Source organism: Furipterus horrens, unplaced genomic scaffold, assembly GCF_987537825.1.
Source record: "Furipterus horrens unplaced genomic scaffold, mFurHor1.1.pri manual_scaffold_6, whole genome shotgun sequence".
In the NCBI taxonomy this organism is placed as follows: domain Eukaryota; kingdom Metazoa; phylum Chordata; class Mammalia; order Chiroptera; family Furipteridae; genus Furipterus; species Furipterus horrens.
The window spans coordinates 164,994,559-164,997,019 of NW_028327176.1; the positions used below are offsets into that span (position 1 = coordinate 164,994,559).

Genomic DNA, 2,461 nt, shown 5'->3' on the forward strand with positions numbered 1-2,461 from the left:
TTGAATGTTTGGTAGAATTCACATTTTGTACACCTTCCATCTGTCTAACAATTATTTTTAAATAATAAATTTATTTATATAGAAAATTCATCAATTTTGGCTAATTGGATGAATTTTGGCAAATGTATGCACTGTGACCTCTTCAAATGAACATTTTCTTCATCCAAAAAGTACCCGCATACATTTTTGTAGTCAAAACCTCCACTTCCCCCTCTTCCCAAACACTGATTTGATTTCTTTCACCATAGATTAATTCTAAAACATGCAGTCTTTAATGTCTGGCTTCATTTTAAAATATAATATTTCTGAAATTTATCCATGTTGCTGCATGTATCAATACTTTGATCTGTTTCACTGCTGAGTAATATTTTGTGTGAATATGCTACAATTTGTTTACTAAGAACTAGGATGAGTATTCATGCACACGTCTTTCTGTAAACATGTTAATTCTCATAGGTAAACACTTAGGAATGGAGTTAATGGTTCAAATGGTACATGCATGTTTCACCTTATAGGGAACTCTCAACATGTTTTCCAAATGGTGGAAACATTTCCTATCCTTGCCAATAATATATGTGAGTTCCCATTGCTTCACATTCTTGTCAATACTTTGTATTGTCAGAATTTTTCTTTCCTTTTGTTTTTTAGAAGCTGTTTATTTTCCAACAATCTTATTTTCATTCTGTTAAGAGTCTGTGGAAGAACAGCTTAAGGGCACTCAGCAGTTGTCCTACCCACTCAGTGGCCTGCACGGTGGGGCTGCAGACCCGTCTTCAGTGCAGCTGAGCGCTCCAGGCTTCAGTAGGGAACTGCTGAACAGGCACAGAGGGCACCTGTGCTTCTAGACCAGTCTGTGACCTCAGGCTGGGCAGCAGTGAACCCGGGAGCTGCAGCAGTCCATTCACCCTGAAATGCCTCCTTGGTCACAGCCTTTTCAGCAGCAGCCTACTCTTACTTTTCGGTGTAGTCAGGGTCTCTGTGGAAGCAGAGATCAGGCAGGACCTCCCATGGGTGTTCACGGGAGATAGTGCCACACATGCGCAGTACTTCCGGGGGCCAGCACCCGCCGCATCAGACCCACTGAGTGAGCCCCTTTGTTATTTCCAGGGATGGCAATGTCCACAAAGCGCAGAGGAGAGTCTGTGTGGCACAGAGCAATGGCCTGCAGGTTAGCAAAGACACCTCTGTGAGAGGCCGGCGGTCAGCCCTGGGATCAGAAACATCCAGAAGTCTCGGTGCCCAGAAGGCTGCCTGGATCTGGTTAGTGAAGGTCCCAGGAGTGGAGGGCCCGGCAGTGGGAGTGACTCCAGTGGCAACAGCACAGCTCGCAGGGCGACAGGACACTGGCACCTGCGGGGTTTTCAATGGCAGCAATGGCACGAGCTGCCGGCAGAAGCTTCTCCCAGGTTCTCCTCAGACTTATGATGTAGATGGTGCCGCTTTTCCTTCTGCAGATGTACTGTTCCGCCTGGAAGTCAAAGTTGGCGCCACCTAAGTGGGTTCCTGCTGCGAGGAATTAGAGGACATCCTCCTTCATTTGCAGGACAGCCAGGGCTCCTGATGTTGTGAAATGTTAAGTGGAAACTGAGAACAACGCCATATGGGCCCCTCTCTGGGGGGATGTGCAAAGCTGTATTGTCAAATCTTTTGATTATGGAAATTTCTAGGGGGTATTTACTAGTTTTAATTTGCATTTTCCTGTTGATTAATGATGTTTCAAATGATTATTGGCAATTTGTATGTTTTTTTGTGAAATATTAGTTCAAATCTTCTGCCTACGTGTAATTTTGTACATTAAAAAAAAAAAAAGACTTTGTTTATTCTTAGAGAGAGGGAAATGGAGGAAGAAAGAGAGAGAGAGAAACATCGGTGTGAGAAAGAAACACCAATATGCTGTCTCTTGGCATGTTCCCCATTTGGGGACTGAACCCACAATCCAGACATGTGTCCTGACCTGGAATCAAACTAGTGACCCCTCCCTCTACAGGACAATGTCAACCTACTGAGCCACATTGTTCAGGGCACATGTGTTGTAAAATATTTTTATATATTCTGGATGCAAGTCCTTTGTCAGATATATATATTATGAATGTTTTTTCTTCTTCTAGTTTGTGGCTTGCCTTTTTATTTTTGTAAAGTTTTCTCAAAAAGCAATAATTTTTCGTCTTGATGGAGTAAAAGTATCATTTGAAAAAATTTCATGCTTTTTATGCACTACCTAAAAATAGTACACAAAACACTAGAAATAGTACATCAAAGTTACAAAGATTTTCTCATCTGTTTCATTCTAAACATTGTGTAATTTTAACTTTTCTTCTTAGGGTTATAATCCATTTCAAGTTAATTTTTATGTATAATGTGAAGTAAGGTAGGAGGCTTATTTGTAGTCTTCCCCATATCATCCATGTCTCTGTAGGAGCTAGAGGAAATGTTCAATCTTTCCTTTAGCTTCTTGAATACA

General features: G+C 41.6%; 1 pseudogene; it reads right to left on the minus strand.

Moving 5' to 3' along the window:
• Positions 1-773: 773 nt before the first annotated feature.
• On the minus strand, positions 774-2,013 carry LOC150007741 (small ribosomal subunit protein uS2B pseudogene; annotated as a pseudogene).
• Positions 2,014-2,461: the final 448 nt, after the last annotated feature.